Raw genomic sequence first — 15,465 nt, 5'->3', positions numbered from 1 at the left:
CTACGTTATGGTGGCTGACATTACATAAGGATTCTAAGGCATACTGCAAGGTGTGCGATGCTTTCCCAATGATAGGGAAACCTTCGCGAAGAGATGAATTTCCTTTAAATCCTCAGTTTTCGATGTAGGTATTGGATAAATGGGTGATTGATTTCATAGGTCCAATAAAACCACCAGGTAAGGAGACAACTGTCAGGCCTGTTGGGTGCAGGAATTGCACTTAAGAAAACTCCTCAACACTTAATTGTCAACTTGGGGGTTTCGTAAAATTAGAGACGAAGTGCAGTCAATGCCAGAAGTGGTATGAAATTTTCCTATTCTTAATCCTACTTATGAAAGGAAATATTTGCAGAATCAGATAGAAAACAGTCTTTAAAGGAAATTGACACCAAAGCAACTCTAGTGCTGGAATATAAAAGAACAATTTTCAAGTAAATCAAGTAAAGGAGCTTTCACACAACTAAAGAAATCTTAAATGATAGAAGGAAATGCTATGTTTATCTTCAGATAGATGGCTAATAGTATGACAAGTGGGCCCTTGCAGAGATCTATTTTCCTCTTGATCTTCCTTCTAAACAAACAACCTATTCTTGTACTATTGCAATGTGCTGACACTAGTGCAGGTACAATGCCTCTGTGTAAAAGTATATTTTACCTCTCTTACTAAATATTTATGTCTTTGTAGAGGTGCTCTAAGCCTCAGGGTTTAGAGAACTCTGTTTCTGTGATAAGAGACCAGCTCTTGCACCGAGGTAGAGTTTCCTTCACCAAGTTTCTAATTTACTTTCGGAAATATCGAAAGACGTGTTGAAAAAGAATTGCAATTGCAAACGAAATTATGAGATAAATTGTATATGGAAAATAAATGATTTGATTAATTAAATCTTGCAAAGGAAGTAAACTTCATGAAATGAAAGAAACTTGACATAATCAAAGCAGGAGTCTAAGTGATCTACATGTATCATCTAACTTCAGCAATCCATGTAAAGTGTTTATGTTCCTTGGTCATAATGCATAAAATGAAAGTATAACGTGTCTATGATAAATTCATGCAATTGTTGTTAGATCCTTTAGAAATATACTTTTAATACTGAAGACAATTACTAAAATTAACAACCCATTTTCTTCAAAGAATAACTGAAATGATAATCAGGGAAAGTAGTGCAATGTTTTCTGTAAAATAAATGACTGAACTGGAGTGCAGCAAATCATATGCAGTGGTATAGGAAAAGGGATTCCTGCACGATCCAAGCGGAATAAAATCGAGACAAGAACTGCAAGTAAAGAAATTCCAGAAAGGAATTACAGAAAAGAAATAACTCAATTAGCTTCCAAGACACGTATTCGTTTGACACTTAAATCCAAAATAGATTTAAATCAGAACTTTAGAAATAAATATAAAGTTGTTCACACCACACAAATTCAAAGGGAAATATCCACACAGTCTTTCCAAATAATTAAGGCACAAGGGTAAACGAACAGGGTTGGCTGGGCCCTAGCCAACCAACTATTTCCCTTTTAAGAAATGAACAGATTCAACACTCAAGTATGCATCAAAGATAAATTAAACACAGAGCATGAATAACATGGTAGATCCCTTGTATTACTTGATCAAAAAATGTACATAGTAGTGCGAGTCTATCCCTAGATCTGAGGACGATACTAGATTACATAGAAAATGAAATTACAGTCTAAGGATCGCTAACTAGTTCTACCTACAATATATCTTCTATACATCCTTTTGGTCTTAGCCGTATTCCACTAGTTATAGTCATTTTCGTATTCGGGCATTTCAGCCCAGCATACTAACAACCGAGCATTACAAAATCAGCTAACAATTATAATGGAACGTGTACTTCATTGGCCATAAACCATCCTTGGAAAACATCCCTGATTGTGCGCAACCAATATCCATCATCAGTTATTCAGCAACCGAACTCGATTCATGGATCAAAACGTCCATGTGGAAAGATTCAACTCATGGAAATCTCAGACCAATCATCGTGGCGGTGTAGTAATGTACCTAGACTGATCATACTAACTCATAATTAACACTAAGTTCCTTAATTAATTCTAGGAAATTATCATAAGTTACAAGAGGTACTTAATATGCATGAAATCTATGTAAAAATGATTAATAAAGAACTTTAATAGATCTTAATGTAAAATATGAAGCATATGTAGGAATAGGTAGTTATCTTGGACTAGCGCAGGAAAGTTAGGTTTAAGTTGAGATAAAACAGATGTTAATGTTTACAGAAATGGGGTAAAAATATGGCAATTTGGGACACCAACACCCTCCCATCCCTAAGTTTTTGTGTGTCCTCACACAACATTTTACCTTATGTAAAAAATCCTCAAAAATGAGTGGACTGCTCTCAATACTAAACTTCAATGCTTATTCTTGCTTTAATTATCTTCGGATTTTTCCCTCGGGATCTTCTCAGTTGATTTGTCACATTCTTGAGGCGTTTGTAGCATTTGGAAGCTTGTTACTTCCACACTTTTACTTGCTGCTTTTGCCTTTTTACCTCTGCAAGTAGCTCCACCTCGCTCTACTTCTACCAACTCTGTTCCTTCATGACCTGGTTGAAAGCCTCCAGGTGATGAACTTGCTGCTCCAATTCTACTATTCGGTTGTTAAGGTAGAGAGTAGAGGGTGCCATGCTAAGATCTTCAGGTGTAAATTTCTTCTCTGCAACGAACTCGAAACCAGTCCCATCATTGTCAAGGTCAAGGCCATCAAATGTTTGCATTATGACGTCTCTCACGGTTTCTACACTTGGGGTTTCCTTGTCACCAAGGGTTTTTATGCCCTCCACAATCTTCATGCCAAGGGTTTTAGTACCTTCTAAACTCAACTCCTTAGGGTTTTTAACACCCTATTCTTCCAGTTCCTCAGGGAACTCAGTACCCTATCCATCCAGACTAGCAGGGGTTGCAATACCCTGTCTTTCTAAAACAATAGGGCTTTAGTACCCTGTTCCTATAAAACAGTGGGGGTTTCAGTACCCGGTTCCTTGAAAGCACTGAAGGTTTCAATGTCCAATTCACTGAAATTATCGAGGGTCTCTATATGATTCTCTTCTTCATCCTCATGGCCCTCTGTTGGGACTTCACCAGTACTTGGTGTCATCTTCCTCTTCCTTAATTTTCTAACAAAAGTTGGCAACAATATGTTGTCTTTCACGTTCACTTGGGGTGATTCGTCGATTATAATTGGCGAGCTTGTCTGGTTCGTCTCTTGGGAGATAGTCTTCCTCCTCATCGAGGCTTTGGTCTTTCTCTTCTTAGCCGAGGGTGAAGTATTTTCAATAGTCTTCTTCTCTAGATGAATTGGTTTACTTTCCTCTTTCTACTTGGAACGAGACGATGTCTCTGCTTCCTTTTCTTACTTGTACTCATGCTAGCAGACTTCTCTGCACTCCTTACTCGAAACTCCTTCAAGAATGCTTCCCATGCTACTCCTTTTTCTTCCATCTTCTTCTTAACCAAAATCATAATAATCCCATGATGGTAGAGCTTATTTTCAACTTGGCTTGCATTTCCACTCTTCATGCCCTTCACCATTTTCTCAAGACTCCTGAGTAGGCAGTAAGGGAAATTAATCAATTTTCCCGACTCAAAGTGCAACAACAACCGAAGGTGATACACGAACGCCAATCTATAGCATCTATCTCCAATCAAAAATTTTTGTAGTATGAATGGGAGGTCTCGCCACTTGCCAATCATTGCATTCTATGGAAGTCATTTCCTCCAGTCAACCTTAATCTTTTTTTCAACCACGAACTGGTGCCATCGTTTCTTCTCGCACCGCTCCTTTTTAAACCAATGCTCTCCTGTAAGTGGCAAGCCTATAGCTTGTGAAATGGACTCCTCTATAACTTTGAACTTCAATGATCCGACCCTGACTCAGCCTTTGAATGTCGTTACGAATTCCAGTACCACAGCCATGTCGAACCCATCAAACTTCTGTAAGAATGGTAGGAACCCAGATTCTTGCAATAGTGCAAGATTGTTCTGGTACTCTGCAGTTTTCTCAATATCACACAAAGATAATGGCTCACTCCTTACGGGTTCCATTTTGAACTGCACTTCACCCTTTCTGATCACACCCTCGAAAGAATTCTAGCGAGTGACACCAATGCTTTGTTGAGATCTTTATGTCAGAGGTTCGTCACCCTCCGTCTTTTTAGTCCCACTCACCTGGTCATGATGAAAATAGCTCTTCATACTAGGTGTAGATTAGTATCAACCCGCTGCAAATAAGTCATAATGATTGGGTGGAGTGGAGGTTTATGCAGCGACAATGAAATGATTATAATGATTGGGTTATAGGGTAAGGTAATAATGGAAAAGCAATGTGAAATTATTTCAAGGAATGTGAATATAGGCTATAAGATAACATTACTATCCCACAGTATGGTTCATAATTTAATCAAGACATACTTCAATACTTATTAAAAAAAATAGATTTCAAAACCCCATACACCTTGCACTTTAACGATTTTTCCTAAGTTAGTAAATGATGAAACAACGTATTAATTAAAACATGCAATGCTATGATAATTTAGTATTCATGTGCAGGGCAGTAAAATATCCATAAATGTCCTTGATAAAATACTCCTGGACTGTGTGAATTTTACTTGCTTTCACAGTCAGCTGTGTTCTTTCACTAAACTTGCTTGCACTGCGTTGTGCTTGCACTGCGCATCTTGCACTAGGGACTTTTACCAAAGCAGAAAATATGATAGAACATAATTCTGCAGATGGACTTAAATTTTTTTGCCTCATTATACAAGAAAAAATTATTCCCCATCCTTAGGTGTTTCACGAGCATGCCTTCCAGATTGACTTCATCAAATTCTGCAATCAATTTATGAGGGAATAAAGAAGTGGGAAAGGGGGTAAAATTTTTTAGAATGGGAAGGAACATTACAACAGGGATTCCTGAAACAATATCACCAAGAGGGATAAATGAAATGGGATGTGGGAAAAAATTCAAGGGAAAAGAGGGATTTTACAAAATCGGGCAAGGGTAGTTTCTTAGAAGAAAGAGGAAGGTAATTCATTGGGGATTTTAGAAAAGAAACTAGTGGAAATTTTCGAAATGGGAAATAGAAGAAAGGAAAAGTTTTTACCTTGAAATCTGCCTGCACTAGTGCAGGAAAAAATTAACTGCAGTGGGAAGTAAGCATTTACTTGCATAAAAATGTCCATGCTAGTTACCCCAAACTTGGGTAAGTGCTCGATTTCATGAACCTGCTTCTTCTTGGTGGAAACCAGCATATGTAAAAATCAAGTAACATTCCCTTTTTATTAAAATTTCAATCTTCTTGCCGACATGCTAGTTTTTTAGGTTGATCCTTATGCGATCATGTCAGTCAACTGATTTTCATAATTACAGGAAAAAGTTTTTTTTTCTTTTTTTTTTTCACTTTTTGATTTTGTTTTTGTTTTATTATTTTGTAAATAAGGACAAGAAGGAATCAAATCTTCAACAGGTTGGTGTTACCACCTGCCAACTCCTTTTCAAATGGCTGTTGGACTTGCTGCATAAAATCTCCTTTAGTAAGGGGCTAAAAATATACCTTCAATCTATGCCTGTTTACCAGGAACATAAAATTCCGTCCATTAATAGTTTTGATTTCTACCGCTCCATTTTCAAACACTTTGACCACCTCATAGGGTCCCATCCAACGTGTATGGAATTTTCCTTTAAAATATTTGAGTCTAGAATCTTAAAGGAGTACCCAATCACTTGGTTGGAACTGCTTCTTCTAAATAGACTTGTCATGCCACTTCTTGGGCTGTTGTTGAACCAAGATGTTCTACTGAATAACATCCCTTCGAAATTCATATAACTCGTTTAATTGTAGAAGATGATACTGTTGTGCTTCAGAGAGATCTAGCCCCAATTGGACTGCAGTTCTGAAAGTCTTGATCTAGAATTATATCGGCAAGAGGACTTGTTTTCCGTACACCAACTCATATGGTGTGTGTCCTGTACTATTTCTCCAAGTGGTTCAATAGGCCCACAATGCTTCCGTTAATTTGTCAGCCAATCCTTTCTGTGCATATTTACTATCTTTGTCAGGATGGACTCAATCACCTTATTCGTGGACTCCACCTAACGATTTTCTTGTGGGTGATAGGGTGTAGATTTCCTGTGCCATATTTTATACTACTCCATCACATCTTGTACCAGATTAGAAATAAACTTTGGTCCATTGTCAGAAACAATTTCTCTAGGCACACCAAATCTAGTAAAGATTTCAGTAAAAAGAAAATCAACAACAACTCTTTCAGTAGCAAAAGAGACAACTTTAGCTTCTACCCATTTCGTAACAAAATCTGTACAAACCAAAATATGATTTTTATTTGGTGATGTTGGATTTATTGGTCCTACAAAATCAATGGCCCATTTTTCAAAATGATCAATCATAACCTAAGGACATAAAAGCATTTATTGGTTTTATTAGGCTGGCCAACTCGTTGACAGCTATCACATCGCTTGACATATTGTTTAACATCCTTAAACAAGGAAGGCCATAAATAGCTAGCTCGTAACACTTTTTATGTCATCCACTTATCAACGAAGTGACCCCCACAAGGTTCATCATGGGAAGATTTTAAAATATCAAACACTTCTTCCTCTCTTACACATCTACGGATAATGAGATATGCTCCGATGTAAAAGAGGTCTCCTTGGATCCTGGAATATGCAACACTTTTCTCAATGATATTCCTCTTTTCACGAGCGGATAAGTGAGGTGGTAATTTTATAGTGACTAAATAGTTAGATATGTCAGAAAGCCATGGGGATTTTGTTGACATAGCAAAAATATGTTCGTCAGGAAAATCATCATCAACATGAATTGCTTCACCAAGATTATTTAACCTTGAAAGGTAATCTGCTACTACTTTTGTTTTTCCTGGTCTATCAACAATAGTAATATTAAATTCTTCTAACAATAGTAACCACCTAGTCACTCTGCTATTAGTTAATGGTTTATTCATCAGATATGTCATTGCGGAATGGTCAATATGTACAAAGACTTCATATCCTGTAATATAATGTCTGAATTTATTAATAGAAAAAATTATTGCTAAAATCTTTTTCTCAATAACCGTATAATTGAGCTCAGCGGGTGACAACTTTTTACTAATGAAATAAATAGCATAAGATTGTTTGTCTTCCTCTTGTCCTAAATTTGTGCCAATAGAAACATCTGAGGCATCAAAGGAAATATGAAATGGTGGGGACCAGTTTGGTCCTCTCAAAATTGGTGCATGGACTAATTTTTCCTTCAATGTCTCACTATATTTAGCCAAAAGTCGGAAGAAGGGGGGTAGCTATCCTTGAGAAATTCTCAATGAATCTCCTATAGTAGCCTGCATGTCCTAGAAAACCTCTCACTTCCCTTTGAGTTTTGGGCATAGGGAGACTCAAAATGACTTCTATTTTTGCAGGGTCAACTTGGATACCTATGTCAAAAATAAGATGGCCAATAACCACTCTCTCCTTACACATTAATATGCATTTCTTATTGCTCAAGGCGAGATGAGCTTCTTGGAAGTGAAGAAGCACTTTTTCTATATTCTTGAGGGTTTCCTAAAACAAATCACCAAATGCAGAGAAGTCATCCATATAGACTTCTACACACTCAAGGTCAACAAAAATAGCTAAGACCAGCCTCTGAAAGGTAATCGGGGCATTTCATAGCCCAAAAGGAAGAACTCGGTAAGAAAATGTACCCCATGGGCATGTAAAAGTGGTTTTGTCTTGATCCTCGGGTGATATCTGTATCTGGTTATATTCACTGAAGTTGTCTAGAAAGGAAAAGTACTTCTTACCAGCAAGGGTATCAAGTACCTGATCGATGAAAGGAAGGGGGAAGTAATATTTGAGAGTGGATTTATTCAATTCTTTGTATTCAATCCAAATGCACCATCTCCCATATTTCTTCAGGACTAATACTAATGGGGAGACCCATTGGATGTCAGAAATGGGATAGATAAAATCAACATCTAAGAGTTTTTGCAATTATTCCTTGACAACATCTCTTAGAGCTAGGTTCATTCGCCTTTGGGTTTGTTGGATAGGTCGGTATTCATCCTGAATATATATATGGTGTGTACAAGTTTCAAGAGGGATCCCTTTCATATCTTCATAACCCCATGCAAAGGCATCGAGATGGTTTCGCAACAAATTCACAACCTGCTCTTGCTGAGAAGGATCCAAGTCTGAATTGATATATAAGGATTTACCTGGACTAATATCAACAAGAGTAGTATCAAGCTTAAGAGTACACAAAGGTGTCGCTAGAGATGGTGGTGATGGAGGTAGAGAGTCATATCTTTCCTGAAAATCTAGACTAAAAATCTGACTCAATGACTCAAAATTAGACATGGTGTCTAGATTGTTCAAGAAGTCTTGAATCTCCCCTCCTGCGAGGACTCAACATTCTGATGTATCAAGGAAACAAGCTAAGTCTCTTGATCACTACTATATTCTAACCATAAAGTATCTTGGAGCTCCTAAATGGATCTAGTAGGTGGATATAAGGTAATATTTTTCCTGGAATCTCCATGGGAAATATACATATCACCAGAATGACATCCGATATAAGCATCGGTCGTAGCAAGCCATGGTCATCCCAAGATCAAGGGATGCCCTCCCACAAGATTATTTGGCTGAAGCACAATGAAATATATGGATATTCCCAAGAGTCTGGGGAAATGACCACATCATCCAATACCCCTTCTGGTTTGATTTTAGATCTATCTGCTAGTTTAAGCACAGTGGGAGTAGGATGAATATGGAACAATCCTAGTTGATCCATGGTTTGCTTGGTCATAACATTAATGGCTGCTCCTAGGTCTATAAGTACATTGGAGACAAGAACATCACCTATCTAAATAGAGACAATAGGCTTTTTGGGGTTGGTATATTTTTCCATGTGCATACACCCTGTCATTAACTCCACTACTCTACAAAAAAATTGAATAGTTTGAGGTTCCATTCTTCTCCTTCCGGCTTCTGGAGACAGATTTCCCTAATGATTTGTGTACAAATGGGGATCTCTTTAATAGCTTGGAGCAAAGGTACCTTTATTAAAAGGTTCCCAAGCTTAGAAGCTACGCTAGACTCAGGAATGGGGTCTTTCTTATCCACAACTAACCTCTCTGGATAGGGAGGTTGGTTGGAAGAAGATGACAAGGGCTCAGAATGTACAGGGATAGGCTAAATGGTGTCATCTTTTTCAGAATGGTTAGGAGTTTCCTCCTCTCCTTTCTCATCGATAATTACCATAGGCTGCTTTTGATTTTATGAGGTTACTACCTTCCCTGATCTCAATTGGAGATCATTGACTCCAACTGGCATAGTTTGATATCTGAATGAAGAAAGCAGGTTCATAGAATGGATCATTTGTACCACTTTATTATTGGGGTTGGGTAAAGGTTGAGCAGGCAGTTGAGAGGGTTGAAACGGTGATGGTAAAGGTAATGGTGGCATAGTTTAACTCAGCTGAGGTAATAATGGTTGTGGCATTGGTAAGGTGCATATGTAGGAGGGTTTGATTGCATAGGTGCAGGATAGGAATGATGTTAATGATGTGAATGGTTTGGCCCTCTCCATCCTTGTTCCCAAGATTGGGAGGTTTTTCGATACTGATATTGGTTCCCATGCTGCCAATGTTGAGAGTCACTAGTGTTAATATAGGAATATGAGTGTGAATTATAAACAAAAAAGTGTGGTGGAGGTTCAAGAACCATACCTACACTTACTTGAGGCTGATTTCTTTGTGCTCCCATAGCATGCAGTGATTTGGCTTTAGGTTGTCCTCCTTCAGGTACAACTTCCAACCCAGGTATGGAGGGACATTTTTCTGTAGCATGGTTCTCTGCACAAATTGCATATTTATTAGTTTCTTTAATATCTAAAGGACATTCTCTTAAAGGATGCTTTCTTCTACATCTTGGACAGAAAATAGCCAATGACTCTTACTCTTCTACAAGTTTTTGCTAAAACTTCAAAGAGTCTATTTGTTTACTAATGGTATTCATTATTTCAATTTTCATATTATCCATTTTTTTTTCTAATCCAATAATCATAGCATCAATAGATTTAGTTTTCTTGTTTCTATTCCGAATTCATTTACTGGATTTATATTGGTTACTTGAGAATTTCCTGCACAAGTCACAGATTTGATCAAAATATTTTTGAGCAATATCCCCTTGTCCTAACAGATTTAAATTATTCCTAGCATCCTCAGTAAGCCCATGTAAAAACAAGGTTCTAATGGTACTTGGATCAAATTTGTGCTTTGACCTTTGAAGGATATATAAGAATCTTTCCAAGTAGTCCTCTAGAGTCTCATCATCATTTTGCACAATAGTAAAGATTTCATCTTGAATATCACTAGTTTTACAATATTCCTGATATTTTGACAAGAACACTCTCTTCATTTTCTCCCAAGATGATATAGTGTTTCCTCCTAGCCCCATGAACCAGTGGAGTGCTGCATCCTTGAGAGTTGCAGGAAACAACTTTAACTTCTGAGCATCAGATGAATAATCATAACTTCTACACAAAATATCAAACTCAAATAAGAAAGAGTCTGGGTCTTCATGTACCTTACCATAAAAATGAGGAAGAGCTGATGGTGAAATATTTTTCATTTGTACTTGTGTATCAGGATCCACAATTGGGAATCCAAAAGTAGATTGTTCCTCATTTACTTAATTTTCACCAGTTCCTTCTGCATGGTCTTCCTAATATGCCATTGTTGTTTTTCCATGCGAACCACTCTCAACAGGTTGAGAAGGATGACTATTGGTTTTAATATCCTCCTTCTTACCCTTTGTGGGTTGTGTCGCACCTGGACTATTGCTACCAGAGCCCAAATGGATTGTTCTTGTGTGATGAGTCTGAGTTTGTTTGGAATTTCTGCCTGCAAAAGAAGGCCCAATATGAGATTTGGTTTCAAATTGGGCTTCAGACCCCTACCTCTTTTAGGCATTCATTTCAAAAAATGACAAAACGAAATTCAAATAAAAAGTTGCAATCTTCAAAAAAATAACTCAGCACCTATAAATTCCTTCAAACAATAGAAGCACACTGTAGGAAAAAATAATAGCAGACTTACCCCTATTGCAAAAATGGAAAATTCTTACCAATTCAAATCACCTCCCTAACAATGACGCCAAAATGTTGGGTGCAAGAATTGCACTTAAGAAAACTCCTCAACACTTAATTGTCAACCCAGGGGTTTCGTAAACTTAGATACGAAGCATAGTCAATGCCATAAGTGGTATGAAATTTTTCTATTTTTAATCCTACGTCTTAAAGGAAATATTTGCATAATCAGAAATAAAACAATCTTTAAATTCAATAGATACCAAAGAAACTCTAGTGCTGGAATATAAAAGAACAATTTGCAAGTAAATCAAGTAAAGGAGCTTTCGCACAACTGAAGGAATTTTAAATGTCGGAAGGAAATGCTATGTTTATCTTCAGATAGATGGCTAAGAGTCTGACAAGTGGGCCCTTGCAGATATCTATTTTCCTCTTGATCTTCCTTCTACACAAACAACCCATTCTTGTACTATTGCAATGTGCTTACACTAGTGAAGGTACAATGCCTTTGTGTAAACGTATATTTAACCTCCCTTAATGAATATTTATGTCTTTGTGGAGGTTCTCTAAGCCCTAGGGCTTAGAGCACTTTGTTTCTATAACAAGAGACCAACTCTTGCACCAAGGCAGAGTTTCCTTCACCAAGTTTCTAATTTACTTTCGAAAAGATTGAAAGACGTGCTAAAAAAGAATTGCACTTGCAAATGAAATTATGAGATAAATTATCTATGGAAAAGACATTATTTAATTAATTTAATCTTGAAAAGGAAGTAAAATTCATGAAATGAAAGCAACTCGAAGTAATCAAAGCAGGAGTCTAAGTGAACTACATGTATCATCTAACTTCGGCAATCCACTTAAACTATTTTTGTTCCTTGGTCATAAAGCATGAAATGAAAGTATAACATGTGTATGATAAATTCATGCAATTGTTCTCAGATCCTTTAGAAATATACTTTTAATGCTAAAGGCAATTACTGAAATTAGCAACCCATTTTCTTGCAAGAATAACTGAAATGATAATCAGGGAAAGAAGTGCAATGTTTGCACTAAACCGGAGTGCAGGAAATCACATGCACTGGTATAGAAAAAGGGCTTCCTGCACGATCCAAGCAGAAGCAAATCGAGACAAGAACTATGAGTAAAGAAATCCAATAAAAGAATTACAAAAAATAAATAACTCAATTAATTCCCAAGCCACAGATATGTTTCACACTTAACTCCAAAATAGATTTATATCAGAACTTCAGAAATAAATATAAAGTTGTTCACACCATGCAACTGCAAAGGGAAATATCCATACAATCTTTCTGAATAATGAAAGCACAAGGGTAAATGAGTTGGGTTGGTTGGGCCCTAACCAACCAGCTCATTTCCCTTTTAAGAAATGAATAGATTCAGCACTCAAGTATTCATCAAAGATCAATTAAACACAGTGCATGATAACATGGCAGATTCCTTATATTACTTGATCAGCAAATGTACATAGTAGTGCAGGTCCAGTTGCAGAGCTGAGGGTGATACAAAATTACATAGAAAATGAAATTATAGTGTAAGGATCGCTAACTAGTTCTACCTACAATCTATACTTTATACATCCTTTCGGCCTTATCCGTATTCCACTAATTACAGTCATTTTCTTATTCAGGTCTTTCGCCCGAACAAATTAACAATCAAGAATTACAAAATTGGCTAACAAATATAATGGAATGTTTACTTCTCTGGCCATAGACCATCCTTTGCAAACATCCCTGATTGTGCGCCACCTATATCCATCCTTAGTTAATCAGCAATCAAACTCGAGTCATGGATCAAAATACCTGTGTGCAAAGCTTGAGCTCATGAAAATCTCGGACCAATCATCATGGTGGTGTAGGAATGTGCTTGCATTGATCATACTAACTCATAATTATCACTAAGTTCCTCAATTACTTCTAGGAAATTATCATAAGTTACAAGAGGTACTTAATAGGCATGAAATCTATGTAAAAATGGTTAATAAATCACTTTAATAAATCTTAATGTACAATATGAATGATATGCGGGAATAGATAGTTATCTTGCACTAGTGCAGGAAAGAGAGGTTTAAGTTGAGATAAAACAGAGGTTAATGTTTATAGAAATGGGGTAAAAATAGGGCAATTTGGGACACCAACAAGGCCAAGGAAGAAGCACAAATCAGATAAATAGGTGTGCATTGACGTGATGATCCTCACAGAAGGGGATCTAGATGAGATTGGCGACAAGGTAAGAGACACCACAACAGAGTTGTGGAAAACATTTGAACAATAGTACATGCAGACGCTAGGGAGTGTCTATTTGGATCTGTGTGGGCTACAGATCCAAATAGGTTGAATTCAGGCAAGTGTTGGGCAAGAGAACGGGGTGCAAGAAAGCATGGAGCAAGGGAGCGAGAGAGTAATAGATATGGAATGGACTCTGGACCTCTAAGTCATTCCCTTACCAAAAGGATCAGTCCATCTAGAATCAGAGGAAGACCGCGTTGTGTTGAGTAGAGCCAAAGACATTGGGGTAAACTTAGCCACACTACCATTTCAAACTCTCTATGCACTGCATCAGGGAGTGCCAGATGAACTTAGGATTAGATATCAGCGCGTGCTTACAGTGATCAATGAATTCAATGTAAACAATGAGCATATTTTTGCAGAGAAATCTCAGGCTTCGAAAGAGAAGGAAGAGCTGCAAGCATGAAATGAGAACCTAGAGACAACAATCATACAGCCGTGTGATTCACTTCCAAAGTTAAAAATTCTGGAGGATGCCACAGCTACAACAATAATCAATAAATTTGCTGCTACAGTCCGCTCATCCAAAGGTGAGATCAACAAAGTCACATTTGATTTCCAGGTGAATATCTCAAAGCTGCAGTTGAAGTTACAGCCAACCACTCTGCCAGAGGTCAGGGAGCAACGCGAAGAAGCTATCAGGGTAAACATGGGCACATTAGATACAATCATCAGAGACTGTGTGATGATATTTGATCACGCCATGGAGTTATCGATGAATCTGTAGGAGGACCCAAACATGCAGAAGTTTAACACAGACATTCGAGAGACACATTGCAATTTTGATGAAGTCAGAGTGACTGCACACACTTTGGCATCAGTCCAACACCTCGCACGATTGCAGGAAGGGAAACAACTCCAATCACAGATTGAAGAGCTACAAAGGAAAGAGGTCCTTCTCAAGGCTAGACTCTAGCCATAGATATTGGAAGACTTTCAACTTACTCTATCATGTCAAGAAAAGTTAAAGACACTATAGCAAACAAAAAGAACGATGCGCCTAGTAGTAGAAGACCCGACGAATGAAAAAATGGTAGAGAAAGTGCAGCAGGCCACAGTACAGAGTTATGTTGATGTAGAAGCATTGCAGGTGGATTTCGGTGGCCTCCGCCACAAGATCGAGGTGAAAATCAAGTGACTCAAGGGAGAGTTACCATATTTATGTTGGGGGACTATTGGGATAGGGTCTCCAAGGTCAATTTTGGGTTAGTTAACCAATTTTTGAGAAATATTTTGCAAATAATGTAAAGTCTTTGCAAAATATGGAAGCAAAGCATGCAACTAAGTAGGAGTCAAAGGGGCTTTAGCCCCTTATTTGGGTAAGTAATAGGTTGGTTTTGAGACTCACCCATAGGTCACAGGCCATGGTATTGTATTGAAAAAGATATATATAGTTCAGTCATAGCGAGTCTAAGAATGAATGAAGTTAAGATAGAAGATTTTTTAGGGTAAGTGCTAAGGCAGGAACGCTCTGTTTCCTGTACCTAGGCGAAAGGGGAAGGCTCTTGTAGCTGAGTGCGTGGAGACCTTGGGAAGTGCGTAGCTGAGTGTATGGGCCCCTGCAACAGAGTGCGTAGGGTGGAAAAGTTTGTATTCTGAATGTTGAACCTAATAAAGGCTGATTTTGGAGCTAATACCTTGAATCTGCATCTTATTTTTATTTTTGTTCATGTTATGTCTTATCATTCAATGATATGTTTTCTATGGAATAAGGTGTAATTGATGCACGAGCCTATTGAGTCTTTAATATTTATGCATGAACTAAGTAATTATTTGTTTTCGCAAAGATAAAAGGTTAAATCTATTGTGATGTTTGTTGAATTGGGTAGATCTGTGCGAAGGCAGATCTAGGGTGACTATTTAGTGTGTGAAAGTGGATAGTATGATTCTTCTAGGTTATAAAACTGATCACAGAAATTCACGAAGGTCTAAGAGCCATTTACGTAGAGATGCAATAGTGAACCATATAAGGAAACTGATCTATGCGAAGGGAAGATTTGAGCTACAAGGGTTTAA

This window comes from Pinus tabuliformis, chromosome 8, assembly GCF_031772625.1.
Source record: "Pinus tabuliformis cultivar Carrire ecotype Pingquan chromosome 8, CPIR1, whole genome shotgun sequence".
In the NCBI taxonomy this organism is placed as follows: Eukaryota; Viridiplantae; Streptophyta; class Pinopsida; order Pinales; family Pinaceae; genus Pinus; species Pinus tabuliformis.
The sequence above is the reverse complement of the archived record's forward strand: the minus strand, read 5'-3'. Positions refer to the sequence as shown.